Source organism: Misgurnus anguillicaudatus, chromosome 6 (genome assembly GCF_027580225.2).
Source record: "Misgurnus anguillicaudatus chromosome 6, ASM2758022v2, whole genome shotgun sequence".
Classification (NCBI taxonomy): Eukaryota; Metazoa; Chordata; class Actinopteri; order Cypriniformes; family Cobitidae; genus Misgurnus; species Misgurnus anguillicaudatus.
In genome coordinates this window covers 6,697,054-6,712,438 of record NC_073342.2, presented here as the reverse complement: position 1 = coordinate 6,712,438, position 15,385 = coordinate 6,697,054, and the positions used below count along the sequence as shown (strand labels likewise).

At 41.5% G+C, this 15,385-nt stretch overlaps 1 long non-coding RNA gene across 1 annotated transcript; it reads right to left on the bottom strand.

Moving 5' to 3' along the window:
- Positions 1-12,612: 12,612 nt before the first annotated feature.
- Positions 12,613-14,189, bottom strand: LOC129437683 (uncharacterized). The gene is made up of 5 exons (XR_012369809.1): positions 14,003-14,189; positions 13,363-13,422; positions 13,172-13,262; positions 12,994-13,073; positions 12,613-12,803 (listed from the first exon to the last, which is right to left on the bottom strand). It is a non-coding gene; the product is annotated as an uncharacterized lncRNA (long non-coding RNA).
- Positions 14,190-15,385: the final 1,196 nt, after the last annotated feature.

Sequence of the window (15,385 nt, the reverse complement as noted above, 5' to 3'; positions counted from 1 at the left end):
TGGGGCATTTAGGGCAGTTGGGGCATTTAGGGCAGTTGGGGCAGAAGGGGGCAGATGAGGCATTTGGGGCAGAATGGGGCATTTGGGGCAGAATTGGGTAGTTGGGGCATTTAGGGCAGATGGGGCATTTAGGGCAGTTGGGGCATAATTGGGCAGTTGCGTCAGACGGGGCAGATGGGACATTTGGGGCAGAATTGGGCAGATGGGACATTTGGGGCAGAATTGGGCAGATGGGGCATTTGGGGCAGATGGGGCAGTTAGGGCATTTGGGGAATTTATTTGTGTGTTTGTGTGAGTATGTTTGTGTGTGTAATAATGTGTTTGTAAGTGTAATATTGTATTTGTGTGTGTAGTTGTGTGTCTGTGTGTGTGTAATTGTGTGTCTGTGTAGTTGTGTGTCTGTGTGTAGTTGTGTGTGGTTCTGTGTCTGTGTGTGTGTGTAGTTGTGTTTGTCTGTGCTATTGAGTGAGTTTTGTGAGACAGAGATAGACTGAGAGAGGTTGAGAGATGATGTAATGTATTTGTATGAATGAGAGTTGACAGTTAGAATTTGAAAATAAACACTCAGCCTAAACATTCTATGAATGTAAGTCTATGGGACTTTTTTGGGATGTTTGATCGGACGGTTTAGGAGAACCGTAAGTCCGATCGCTTAGAAAAGATATAGCACACCTCCTCAGATCAGACTGAAGGTCTGTGCAAAGTTTGGTGGCTGTAGCTTAAAAGCTCTAGGAGGAGTTAGAGTTAGAAATTTTAGTCTCAGAAGAAAAGAAGAGGGAATAATAATAATAAGTTTAAGTGCAACAACAGTATGTTGGCTTTCTCAAGCCAACATAATAATAATAATAATAATAAGTTTAAGTGCAACAACAGTATGTTGGCTTTCTCAAGCCAACATAACTAGATATTAAAGTTTGAAGACAAACTTTATGTTGGCTTGAGAAAGCCTAGTCTGAGAGTAATAGCTGGAGCTGCAGTTGGGGCAGTTAAGTTAGTTGGGGCAGATGGGTTAGTTGGGGCAGAATTGGGCAGTTGGGGCAGAATGGGGCATTTGGGGCAGATGGGGCATTTAGGGTAGTTGGGGCATTTGGGGCAGAATTGGATAATTGGGGCAGATGGGGCATTTAGGGCAGTTGGGGCATTTAGAGCAGTTGGGTCATTTAGGGCAGTTGGGGCAGAATGGGGCAGATGAGGCAGTTGGGGCATTTGAGGCATTTAGGGCAGTTGGGGCATTTAGGGCAGAATGGGGCAGTTGGGGCATTTAGGGCAGACGGGGCATTTAGGGCAGATGGGGCATTTAGGGCAGATGGGGCATTTAGGGCAGTTGGGGCATTTAGGGCAGATGGGGACGTTGGGGCAGATGGGGCATTTAGGGCAGTTGGGGCATTTAGAGCAGTTGGGGCATTTAGGGCAGTTGGGGCAGAATGGGGCAGATGAGGCAGTTGGGGCATTTGAGGCATTTAGGGCAGTTGGGGCATTTAGGGCAGAATGGGGCAGTTGGGGCATTTAGGGCAGATGGGGCATTTAGGGCAGATTGGGCATTTAGGGCAGATGGGGCATTTAGGGCAGTTGGGGCATTTAGGGCAGATGGGGCAGTTGGGGCATTTGGGGCAGAATTGAGTAGTTGGGGCAGACGGGGCATTTGGGGCAGATGGGGTATTTAGGGCAGTTGGGGCATTTAGAGCAGTTGGGGCATTTAAGGCAGTTGGGGCAGATGAGGCAGTTGGGGCATTTAGGGTAGTTGGGGCATTTGGGGCAGAATTGGGTAGTTGGGGCAGATGGGGCATTTGGGGTAGATCGGGCATTTAGGGCAGAATGGGGCAGATCAGGCATTTGGGGCAGAATGGGGCAGTTGGGGCAGATGAGGCATTTGGAGCAGAATTGGCCAATTGGGGCAAATGGGGCATTTGGGGCAAAATGGGGCGGTTGGGGCAGATGAGGCATTTGGGGCAGAATGGGGCATTTAGGGCAGTTGGGACATTTATGTGTGTGTTTGTGTGAGTATGATTGGGTGTGTAATACTGTGTTTGTGTGTGTAATTTTGTGGTTGTGTGTCTGTGTGTAGTTGTGTGTCTGTGTGTGTGTAATTGTGTGTCTGTGTGTAGTTGTGTGTCTGTGTGTAGTTGTGTGTCTGTGTGGTTGTGTGTCTGTGTGTGTGTATGTATGTGTGTAGTTGTGTTTGTCTGTGCTATTGAGTGAGTTTTGTGAGACAGAGATAGACTGAGAGAGGTTGAGAGATGATGTAATGTATTTGTATGAATGAGAGTTGACAGTTAGAATTTGAAAATAAACACTCAGCCTAAACATTCTATGAATGTAAGTCTATGGGACTTTTTTGGGATGTTTGATCGGACGGTTTAGGAGAACCGTAAGTCCGATCCCTTAGAAAAGATATAGCACACCTCCTCAGATCAGACTGAAGGTCTGTGCAAAGTTTGGTGGCTTTAGCTTGAAAGCTCTAGGAGGAGTTAGAGTTAGAAATTTTAGTCTCAGAAGAAAAAGAATAATAATAATAACTAGATAGGTACATTTCCTGAAGAAAATGTGAAGTGGTGCTTGCCGTGGCAAAATTCTGGGGAACATATATGATTATACTCCAAGCCAAAAGTAAAACGATCCAACTCCCGTGTCTCTACGATGTTCTGATGCGGAGATATAAGGCTTTGTTTACTCTGTTGCTAGGGTACTGTATTTGGTTGCTAGGGAAAAAATTGCCATGCACTAGTGATTACCCTCCAAGTCACGAGTCAAACGGTCCAACCCCCGTGTCTCTACGATGTTCTGATGCGGAGATATAAGGCTTTGTTTACTCTGTTGCTAGGGTACTGTATTTGGTTGCTAGGGAAAAAATTGGCATCCACTAGTGATAACCCTCTGATTCACGAGTCAAACGGTCAAACCCCCGTGTTTCTACAATGTTATGATGCGGAGATATAAGGCTTTGTTTACTCTGTTGCTAGGGTACTGTATTTGGTTGCTAGGGAAAAAATTGGCATCCTATAATGATTACCCGCCAAGTCACGAGTCAAACGGTCCAACCCCCGTGTCTCTACGATGTTCTGATGCGGAGATATAAGGCTTTGTTTACTCTGTTGCTAGGGTACTGTATTTGGTTGCTAGGGAAAAAATTGGCATCCCATAATGATTACACTCTGAGTCACAAGTCAAACGGTCCAACCCCCGTGTCTCTACGATGTTCTGATGCGGAGATATAAGGCTTTGTTTACTCTGTTGCTAGGGTACTGTATTTGGTTGCTAGGGAAAAAATTGGCATCCCATAATGATTACACTCCGAGTCACGAGTCAAACGGTCCCAACCCCCGTGTCTCTACGATGTTCTGATGCGGAGATATAACTGTTTGAATTTTATGTTGCTAGGGTGCTCAAAAGTGGTTGCTAGGGGCGTGGCTTAATACCTATGTAAGGATCCTGAGAGACTGATTGGATGTCTGAGTAAAATGAGCCCACCCCCATGTCTCTATGACACTGTGGTGCAAAGATATCAATCTGGGCATTTTATAATGGCAGTCTATGGGAGATGTTGCTAGGGTGCCCAAAATTGTTGCTAGGGGCGTGGCTTAATAGCTCTGGGATGATCCTGAGAGACTGATTGGATGCCCGAGTGAAATGAGCCCACCCACTTATCTCTACGACACTGTAAAGCAAAGATATCCCATCTGGAACTGTTTTATTCCCTTATATGGGCATGTTTCCTGCCCCATTATAAGTCAATGGGAATTTTTGGGCTCCTCTTACACCCCAGGAGTACAACTTACACCCCAATGTCATGTGTGTTCTTAAAGAGTCTACCACCCTCTTCAAATGTTATAACCCACATGTTTCTACAAAATCCTCGAGTGGAGCTATGACCCGTCAAAGTTCGGCGCAATGTTAAGTCAATGGGATTTTTTGGGTGATTTTTTGCCCCCCTTTCGGAAATCCTGCACCCGATCCCTTATAAAAGTCATAGCACACCTCTCCTCAATAAACCGGTCGATTTGAGCCCGCTTTCATGGGAGTACGGCAAACCGTGCGGGACGAGTTACGCGCCGAAAAAACGTGCAGACATAAGAATAATAAGATATAATAACTAGATAGGTACATTTCCTGAAGAAAATGTGAGTGGTGCTTGCCGTGGCAAAATTCTGGGTAACATATATGATTATACTCCAAGCCAAAAGTAAAACGATCAAACTCCCGTGTCTCTACGATGTTCTGATGCGGAGATATAAGTCTGTGTTTACTCTGTTGCTAGGGTACTGTATTTGGTTGCTAGGGAAAAATTGCCATCCACTAGTGATTACCCTCCGAGTCACGAGTCAAACGGTCCAACCCCCGTGTCTGTACAATGTTCTGATGCGGAGATATAAGGCTTTGTTTACTCTGTTGCTAGGGTACTGTATTTGGTTGCTAGGGAAAAATTGGCATCCACTAGTGATTACATGCCGAGTCACAAGTAAAATGGTCCAACCCCTGTGTCTCTACGATGTTCTGGTGCGGAGATATAAGGCTTTGTTTACTCTGTTGCTAGGGAGCTGTATTTGGTTGCTAGGGGAAAAAATGGCATCCACTAGTGATTAACCACCGAGTCACGAGTCAAACGGTCCAACCCCCGTGTCTGTACAATGTTCTGATGCGGAGATATAAGGCTTTGTTTACTCTGTTGCTAGGGTACTGTATTTGGTTGCTAGGGGGAAAATTGGCATCCACTGGTGATTACACTTCAAGTCACAAGTCAAACGGTCCAACCCCCGTGTTTCGACGATGTTCTGCTGCGGAGATATAAGCCTTTGTTTACACTGTTGCTAGGGTACTGTATTTGGTTGCTAGGGGGAAAATTGGCATCCACTGGTGATTACCCTCTGAGTCACGAGTCAAACGTTCCAACCCCCGTGTCTCTACGATGTTCTGATGCGGAGATATAAGGCTTTGTTTACTCTGTTGCTAGGGAGCTGTATTTGGTTGCTAGGGAAAAAATGGCATCCCATAATGATTACACTCTGAGTCATGAGTCAAACGGTCCAACCCCCGTGTCTGTACGATGTTCTGATGCGAAGATATAAGGCTTTGTTTACTCTGTTGCTAGGGTACTGTATTTGGTTGCTAGGGAAAAAATTGGCATCCCATAATGATTACACTCTGAGTCACGAGTCAAACGGTCCAACCCCCGTGTGTCTATGATGTTCTGATGCGAAGATTTAAGGCTTTGTTTACTCTGTTGCTAGGGTACTGTATTTGGTTGCTAGGGAAAAAATTGGCATCCCATAATGATTACACTCTGAGTCACGAGTCAAACGGTCCAACCCCCGTATCTCTATGATGTTCTGATGCAGAGATATAACTGTTTGAATTTTATGTTGCTAGGGTGCTCAAAAGTGGTTGCTAGGGGCGTGGCTTAAAAGCTTTGGGAATATCCTGATAGACTGATTGGATGTCTGAGTAAAATGAGCCCACCCCCTTGTCTTTACGACATTGTAAAGCAAAGATATCCCATCTGGAACTTTTTCATTCCCTTATATGGGCATGTTTCCTGCCCCATTATAAGTCAATGGGAAAATTCGGGTGCCTCTTACACCTCAGGGGTACAAATTACACCCCATTGTGATCCATGTTCTTACAGAGTCTACCTCCCTCTTCAAATAATGTAACCCACATGTTTTTACAAAATCCTCGCTCGTACCTATGACCCGTCAAAGCTTTTGCAATGTTAAGTCTATGGGATTTTCCCCCATTGACTTTTCATTGGGGCACTTTTGGGCGCCTCTTACACCCCAGGGGTACAACTTACACCCCAATGTGATGTATGTTCTTACAGAGCCTACCACCCTCTTCAAATGTTGTAACCCACATGTTTCTACAGAATCCTCGAGCGGAGCTATGACTCGTCAAAGTTGGGCGCAGTTTTCGGAAATCCTGCACCCGATCGCTTATAAAAGTCATAGCACACCTCTCCTCAATAAGCCGGTCGATTTGAGCCCTCTTTCATGGGTCTACGACAAACCGTGCGGGACGAGTTAGGTGCCGAAAAAACGTGCAGATGTAAGAATAAAATATAACTAGATAGGTACATTTCCTGAAGAAAATGTGAGTGGTGCTTGCCGTGGCAAATTTCTGGGTAACATATATGATTATACTCCAAGCCAAAAGTAAAATGATCCAACTCCCGTGTCTCTACGATGTTCTGATGTGGAGATATAAGGCTATGTTTATCCGGTTGCTAGGGTACTGTATTTGGTTGCTAGGGAAAAAAATTGCCATCCACTAGTGATTACCCTCCGAGTCACGAGTCAAACAAGTAAAACGGTCCAACCCCAGTGTCTGTACAATGTTCTGATGCAGAGATATAAGGCTTTTTTTACTCTGTTGCTAGGGTACTGTATTTGGTTGCTAGGGAAAAAATTGGCATCCACTAGTGATTACCCGCCGAGTCACAAGTCAAACGGTCCAACCCCCGTGTCTCTACGATGTTCTGATGCGGAGATATAAGGCTTTGTTTACTCTGTTGCTAGGGTACTGTATTTGGTTGCTAGGAAAAAAATGGCATCCACTAGTGATTACCCGCCGAGTCACAAGACAAACGGTCCAACCCCCGTGTCTCTACGATGTTCTGATGCGGAGATATAAGGCTTTGTTTACTCTGTTGCTAGGGTACTGTATTTGGTTGCTAGGGAAATAAATGGCATCCACTAGTGATTACCCTCTGAGACACGAGTCAAACGGTCCAACCCCCGTGTCTCTACGATGTTCTGATGCGGAGATATAAGGCTTTGTTTACTCTGTTGCTAGGGTACTGTATTTGGTTGCTAGGGAAAAAAATGGCATCCCATAGTGATTCCACTCTGAGTCACGAGTCAAACGGTCCAACCCCCGTGTCTCTACGATGTTCTGATGCGGAGATATAAGGCTTTGTTTACTCGGTTGCTAGGGTACTGTATTTGGTTGCTAGGGGCGGGGCTTGGGAGTGGCCAATGATGTGACCAGTTGCTACACTCCGAGTCACAAGTAAAACGGTCCAACCCCCGTGTCTCTACGATGTTCTGATGCGAAGATATAAGGCTTTGTTTACTCTGTTGCTAGGGTGCTCACATTTGGTTGCTAGGGGCGTGGCTTGGGAGTGGCCAATGACGTGGCAAGTGATTGCCCTCAGAGTCACGAGTCAAACGGTCCAACCCCCGTGTCTCTACGATGTTCTGATGCCGAGATATAACTGTTTGAATTTTATGTTGCTAGGGTGCTCAAAAGTGGTTGCTAGGGGCGTGGCTTAATACCTATGTAAGGATCCTGAGAGACTGATTGGATGCCTGAGTAAAATGAGCCCACCCCCATGTCTCTACGACATTGTAAAGCAAAGATATCCCATCTGGAACTGTTTTATTCCCTTATATGGGCATGTTTCCTGCCCCATTATAAGTCAATGGGAAATTTCGGGTGCCTCTTACACCCCAGGGGTACAACTTACACCCCAATGTGATGTATGTTCTTACAGAGCCTACCACCCTCTTCAAATAATGTAACCCACATGTTTCTACAAAATCCTCGAGCGGAGCTATGACTCGTCAAAGTTGGGCGCAATGTTAAGTCAATGGGATTTTTCGGGTGGTTTTTCGCCCCCCTTTCGGAAATCCTGCACCCAATCGCTTATAAAAGTCATAGCACACCTCTCCTCAATAAGCCGGTCGATTTGAGCCCTCTTTTATGGGTCTACGACAAACCGTGCGGGACGAGTTACGCGCCGAAAAAACGTGCAGACATAAGAATAAAGATATAATAATAATATCCCTGAGCAATAATAATAGTGATGCCTTGCATAAATGCAAGCACCACTAATAAGTATGAGCAATAATAATAGTGATGCCTTGCATAAATGCAAGCACCACTAATAATAATAATAACTAGATGAGGTTAAAGTTTGTGAACAAACTTTATGTTGGCTTGAGAAAGCCTAGTCTGAGAGTAATAGATGGAGCTGCAGTTGGGGCAGTTAAGTTAGTTGGGGCAGATGGGTTAGTTGGGGCAGAATTGGGCAGTTGGGGCAGAATGGGGCATTTGTGGCAGATGGGGCATTTAGGGTAGTTGGGGCATTTGGGGCAGAATTGGATAATTGTGCCAGACGGGGCACTTGGGGCAGATGGGGCATTTAGGGCAGATGGGGCATTTAGGGCAGTTGGGGCATTTAGAGCAGTTGGGGCATTTAGGGCAGTTGGGGCAGAATGGGGCAGATGAGGCAGTTGGGGCATTTGAGGCATTTAGGGCATTTAGGGCAGTTGGGGCATTTAGGGCAGTTGGGGCATTTAGAGCAGTTGGGGCATTTAGGGCAGTTGGTGCAGAATGGGGCAGATGAGGCATTTGAGGCATTTAGGGCAGTTGGGGCATTTAGGGCAGATTGGGCAGAAAGGGGCAGATGAGGCATTTAGGGCAGATGGGGCATTTAGAGCAGTTGGGGCATTTAGGGCACAGAATGGGGCAGATGAGGCAGTTGGGGCATTTGAGGCATTTAGGGCAGTTGGGGCATTTAGGGCAGTTTGGGCAGAATGGGGCAGATAAGGCATTTAGGGCAGATGGGGCATTTAGGGCAGATGGGGCATTTAGGGCAGATGGGGCATTTAGGGCAGTTGGGGCATTTAGGGCAGTTGGGGCAGAATGGGGCAGAATGGGGCATTTGGGGCAGAATTGGGTAGTTGGGGCAGACGGGGCAGATGGGGCATTTAGGGCAGTTGGGGCAGAATTGGGTGTTTGGGGCAGACGGGGCATTTAGGGTAGTTGGGGCATTTGGGGCAGAATTGGGTAGTTGGGGCATTTAGGGCAGTTGGGGCATTTAGGGCAGATGGGGCATTTAGGGCAGTTGGGGCAGAATGGGGCAGATGAGGCAGTTGGGGCATTTGAGGCATTTAGGGCAGTTGGGGCATTTAGGGCAGTTTGGGCAGAATGGGGCAGATAAGGCATTTAGGGCAGATGGGGCATTTAGGGCAGTTGGGGCATTTAGGGCAGTTGGGGCAGAATTGGGTGTTTGGGGCAGACGGGGCATTTAGGGTAGTTGGGGCATTTGGGGCAGAATTGGGTAGTTGGGGCATTTAGGGCAGTTGGGGCATTTAGGGCAGATGGGACATTTAGGGCAGTTGGGGCAGAATGGGGCAGATGAGGCATTTGAGGCATTTAGGGCAGTTGGGGCATTTAGGGCAGTTTGGGCAGAATGGGGCAGATAAGGCATTTAGGGGCAGATGGGGCATTTAGGGCAGTTGGGGCATTTAGGGCAGTTGGGGCAGAATGGGGCAGTTGGGGCAGAATGGGGCATTTGGGGCAGAATTGGGTAGTTGGGGCAGACGGGGCAGATGGGGCATTTAGGGCAGTCGGGGCAGAATTGGGTGTTTGGGGCAGACGGGGCATGTGTGTAGTTGTGTGCGGTTGTGTGTGTGTGTGTGTGTGTGTGTGTGTGTGTGTGTGCGTGTGTGAGTCTGTGTTTTTGTGACAGTATGTTATATATAATTTTGTGTTTGTGTCTGTAATTGTGTGTCTGTGTGTAGTTGTGTGTCTATGTGTATTTGTGTGTGGTTGTGTGTCTGTGTGTGGTTGTGTGTGCATGTCTGTGTTTTTGTGACAGTATGTTATATATAATTTTGTGTTTGTGTGTGTAATTGTGTGTGTCTGTGTGTAGTTGTGTGTCTGTGTGTAGTTGTGTGTGATTGTGTGTCTGTGTGGTTGTGTGTGTGTGTCTGTGTGTGTGTGTAGTTGAGTTTGTCTGTGCTATTGAGTGAGTTTTGTGAGACAGAGATAGACTGAGAGAGGTTGAGAGATGATGTAATGTATTTGTATGAATGAGAGTTGACAGTTAGGATTTGAAAATAAACACTCAGCCTAAACATTCTATGAATGTAAGTCTATGGGACTTTTTTGGGATGTTTGATCGGACGGTTTAGGAGAACCGTAAGTCCGATCCCTTAGAAAAGATATAGCAACTCAAGTCAGATCAGACTGAAGGTCTGTGCAAAGTTTGGTGGCTGTAGCTTGAAAGCTCTAGGAGGAGTTAGAGTTAGAAATTTTTAGGTCAGAAGAAAAAGAAGAAATAAAAATAAAAAAAATAAGTTTAAGTGCAACAACAGTATGTTGGCTTTCTCAAGCCAACATAATAATAATAATAAGTTTAAGTGCAACAACAGTATGTTGGCTTTCTCAAGCCAACATAATAATAAGTTTAATAGCAATAACAATATATTGGCTTTTTCAAAGCCAACATAATAAGCTTAGATCGAAGAACAGTATGTTGGCTTTGTCAAGCCAACATAATTATAATAATAAGTATGCAAGATAATAATAGTGATGCCTTGCATAAATGCAAGCACCACTAATAAGTATGAGCAATAGTAATAGTGATGCCTTGCATAAATGCAAGCACCACTAATAACCGAAAGCAATAATAATAGTGATGCTTTGCATAAATGCAAGCACCACTAATAATTGTAAATAATAATAATAAGTATGCAAGATAATAATAGTGATGCCTTGCATAAATGCAAGCACCACTAATAAGCTTAGATCGAAGAACAGTATGTTGGCTTTGTCAAGCCAACATAATTATAAATAAAAAAGCTCTGTAACTGTGTGTTTATCTTACTTGAACAAAATCCATTAATTTGTATAGTCTGGAACACACACAATAATATCAATATTTAAAACTTTACAAAACAAAAAATAACTATTATAATAACTAACTATGCATGTAGTTTTTAGGCAAACTATCCCTTGAAGTTCTGTTTTACTACACTTTATATGCATACTGTATACGTCCCTTATACCAACCAGCTTTGGTAGCTTGTCTGCATCCTCCTCACTGCATGAAAAGAGGTGTATCCGTACTAGGAAACTCCTGTAAACACTACTGATTTTCGGAAGTATCTACTAGTTCCACTGAGGGTAAACCACTAATTCCACCAAGTTAGGATACTCCCGTAATGATACCAATTCGGATGTATCTTGCTGAGTGGATATCCCCGTGGTATAGGCAGCCATTTGTTGCCATGGCAAATAATCCCATTGAAGATTTTGTCAGGGGACATTTTCACACCTACAGAGGTACTGGAATTTCACACCTTTGCACAATTCTAGTGTCCCCATTGGTGTTTAATCTCAACACTGATTGGTTGCTTTTAAAACCCCCTCCCAAAACTCTGACAACTATTGGGACAGTACTTTGAAATTTTCCAGTTGAGATGATTTGATTGGTTACACTTTGTATTAAGCCCAACCCAAGCCCTCATAGCTTAGTGACTTGATTGGTTATTTGCCTGCTCTGCAGATAGACTACACTGCCCCCCCCACTATATACTACTATACATCCCCAAAACCCTTAAAAAAATAAAAACTTGAATTGAGTTTGAAATGTTTATTTAATAAATAACTGAACAATCCACAATTGTCACAATCACAAAATAATATTATACACAAATATTAAAGTTGCATACATAAACAACACCATTTAAACTGATAAATATACAAACAGAGAAAGCAATATTAGATTAAAATAAAACAAAATAAAAGCAACAATGAAAACTACATTCAAAGCAGTACAATGTAATGTAGCAGTGGCGCCTCGTGACTGCTCATCCGAGGGTTGCAAATTCAAAATAAGTGTTCGGAGTGTCATGTGTGTTGCTTGTGTTTTTAAAATGTGTGTTTGTTGCTTCATGTAAACCACGTGCATCACGTGTTTAGTCAAAACACGTGATGCACATACACGCACTCGACACGCAGAACACATATTTTGAAATTGGGAACCACACAAATGACGGGCTATATAAATGTTCTGACAAACTTCGCATCAAGTGCTCACAAAAAAAGAAGTCACCAGCTGCCACTGTAATGTAGTAAATATCTAAATAAAATGAACAACAACTATATTGATCTTGCTTTAAGAAATCAGTCCTACACTGCAAAAAATGACTCTCTTACCTAGTATTTTTGTCTTGTTTTCAGTAGAAATATTATTTAAATTAAAATGCCTTCTCCCGATGAACAAAATGACCCAAGAAAATAACTCTAGTTTTAGACTAAATAAATAAATAAAATACACACACACAATTTAAGTGAATTTGTGCCCAAAACAAGCAAAAATATCTGCCAATGGTGTGAGAAAAAAAATCTTAAGTTTTCTTTTTTCTTAAAAACTTAATTAAAACACAATTTTCTCACCCCATTGTTAGATACTTTTGCTTGTTTAGGCACAAATTATCTTAAATTGTATATTTTTGTCTAAAAACTATACATATTTTCTTAGGTAATTTTGCTCATCAAGAAAATACATCTTGATTTATGAATTTTTAGTTTTTCCTACTAAAAACAAGATAAAAATCCTAAATTAGAAAGTGATTTTTTGCAGTGTAGAATCAATTACAGAGCTCTGTCTTGGAATTACTCAAACATTTCTCACTGTAACACTGTAATTTCTTACATTTAAGAAAACCGGTTGCATTAAACCATTCAAGTTTCAAAACACATAGACTTGAGCACTGTGAACTCAAGTCCTGTGCAATTATGCACTTATATTTAGGTAGTGTGAACTTAAATATAAGTGCATAACTGCATGTGACTCAATTTAAGTTCACACTACCTAAATACAAGTGCATAACTGCACAAGACTCAAGTTCACAGTACTCAAATGTATGTTTTTTTAAAACTTAATGGTCTAAGGCAACCGATTTCCTTAAATGGTTTGAGTTAAGTTAACTGTTAGGTTTTACATTGTAAAGCATATACTTGTCAGCAAAGGTAACGTTGATGCACCCTCATCTGGACAGACATCTCTTTGGAGCCTTTTGGAAATATAAAAGTACATATTTTTGGCATAATACTAATACACATATACATATACAGATACACACACACGGCAAATTAAAAATGACATATAATTAAAGTTGTACATTTTAGAAAGTTTACATTAAACAGTACAAAGATTCAACAACATATGATCAAAGAACTTCATAATGTACATCTTCTTCTTACTTGATTTTCTGTGTTGATGTCCTCAGAGTCTCTGTGTTGTTCTGCAGCTTCATTACAGTAGGCTACTTCATTATAGTTGTCTATCAAACACAGAATAAAAAAATAGAATCACATACATCATAACACCTCTACTTACTATTTAACCTCTTTGATTTAATAATTTCATTATTAAAATTACATCATTTTGGCCAGATTGCAGTGACCTCAATTTCTTCAGTGTCTGGATCAGTCTGATGTTTTAGCTTCCACTGTTACTTCATTATATTTCTCTGTCAAACACAGAATTAAAAATCAAAATCACATATATCATAACACATCTGTTTGCCATTTAACCTGTTTGATTTTTTAAAATTGAATGAATAAACTTACATCATCTTTCCCTAGAAACCTCTTCAGCGTCCACAAAGTTGACCACAGTGTACATGACCTCTGTAAACACAAACATGGATAGACTTCATATTTAAAGAGATGAAGAACAGCAAACATATAACGTTAAAATATATTATGACTCCAAGCTTCTTTACAATTAGCATCTAGGTTCTCTCAAAGTGAAGCTGGCTTTGTTACAAATCAATATAAAGCTATTAAAACCGTCTTGAAAAATAAGCAGCATCTACCAGCACTAAAGCAATGAGCTTTTAAACAACAAAAGATCGTCTGTGTATCATTTAAAATAGCAGAGAGACACTTGCTAGCTGCTAACATTTCCAACACACAAGTTACTGGTGTTATGTTTGTTCTAAGCAAAGAACGTCTCATCTTGGCTTCTTTAAAGTTTTGTTTTTAAAAACTTAAACATCGAATTGATTCTTTTAACAGCCCGGTTTGAATGTTACTTCGCGTATTTTTAACCTCGTGTTTACCGCTGTGTACCACGTATAACCTTAATGTTTTACTGTTTCAAACAGTTCTAGTATGAAGACAAAAACGAATCATACTAAATAACATAATATAAACAAATAGGCAACCGATCAGCGCGATGCAGACAAATTAATTAAATCAAACTTACCTTACTGTTGATGAGCAAACAAAGAAAGACACCGAGTACTCCAGGCTGTAACGGTTCGCGAGTTTGAATTTTCCCGTCAAGCCCATAGGTGAAGCGGTTGCACCTGAAGGGTGAGGGCAGATGAGTGGGTGCAGGTGCATTCTGGGAAATGTAGTCATTTTCTTTGGCGTTGTCACTGCTGTAGCATAGATATGCTGCGTTAAGTTAGATGTAAACGGACTACGAGTTCCAAGATGCATTGGATGCACTGCACTACATCATTCCAGCCCAAGTTTGATTGATCCTCTGCTCGCACTTTATATACTTTTTTATAATCCGCGTTTTCACACTATGCATTGTTTTTTATACTTGATCATTAATAAAAAATAAAAAAATATTTCTATGAAGTTTATAACGTTTGACAAAACATGTTTAGTTGACAAACATGTTAACAGTTATTTTGAATGATGCTCAGATCTTCTTAAATATAAAATCTTTGTGAATCAGCACTTTCTTGATGAAATACAAAACTCTTTAAACATGCCTCAGAAATTATCTCTGGGTTTAGTGGATTAACTGCTCATCATTGGAAACATTGAACGTATACCTAAATGAATTCTTACTTAAATATAAGTAAATATAAACTAATGCTGAGTTAAGACATGTAACTTACTGAACTTACTTAATTACAACATGAACTCAAAAATTAATTTATTGTAAATGAATGCATTAACTAACAATGAAAAACATGTCATGTTAATGATGACTCTTCATTAGTTTATGATATGCCTTAACTCAGCATTAGTTCATGTTAATGTAAAAATACATATATGTCTTTTATCACTGTGATATATGGACCCTTATTATATTATAAAGTCCCCATCTCTTTTATTTAAATTGATTAATTGAAGACAAACATGATAATATGTGGTCTGACTTTGTACAAGCATGCATTATCATATGCTAACAGTTACCTCCTCAGATAGACTATACATTGATTGGTGCCCGAACATTTTCCTTACAAAGGCCACACCTGACTGAGGGCCGTGGGCCAAAAGTAAATGGTGTTGTGTTATATTAAAATTAAAGTTGCCCTGATAACCCCTAATTTATAATTTTCTAATATTTTAAAAATAAAAAAGCAAACATTACTCTGTTTATGCATAACTAATCCAGTTTTATTTTCCAAGGCTTTTTGTAAAAAAAAGAAATAATTTTTCCAATCAATTTTGAATATCCTTTTCTCTGTGTGCCACTGCCAAAACCTCTTCATTTTTAGCCTGTAGTACCCGAGTTCATTTAGTTTCGTGATGCATTTTATACACCTTCAAGTATGCATGAAACATAAAAAAATCACTTTAATCCCTTGCATTTAATATTAATTTACATTTTTGTAATGTAAAA